The sequence below is a fragment of the Protopterus annectens genome, chromosome 3.part0 (genome assembly GCF_019279795.1).
Source record: "Protopterus annectens isolate FY-2018-M chromosome 3.part0, PAN1.0, whole genome shotgun sequence".
Lineage (NCBI taxonomy): Eukaryota > Metazoa > Chordata > Ceratodontiformes > Protopteridae > Protopterus > Protopterus annectens.
The window spans coordinates 1,703,980,090-1,703,980,336 of NC_056731.1; positions in this window are offsets into that span (position 1 = coordinate 1,703,980,090).

Below are 247 nucleotides of genomic sequence, written 5' to 3' on the forward strand. Positions count from 1 at the left end.
CTCCTTTCCGGTGTAGTTAAAAATATTAAATTCATTTTTACTAACTACTATACCTTCAGTATCTGCTGTTTTGACAATAGTACTACTGTTCGCTTCTAATGAAATATTATTAATAATCTCTTCACCATTATTCTCTACTAGTAATGTTCCCTCCATTCCTGATTGTAAAACTGTCTCTGTCCCCATCCCTGTCTGTTTTTTCTCCATTTCCAATTTGTTCCTCCATATTGGTTCCTTCCCCCATAAA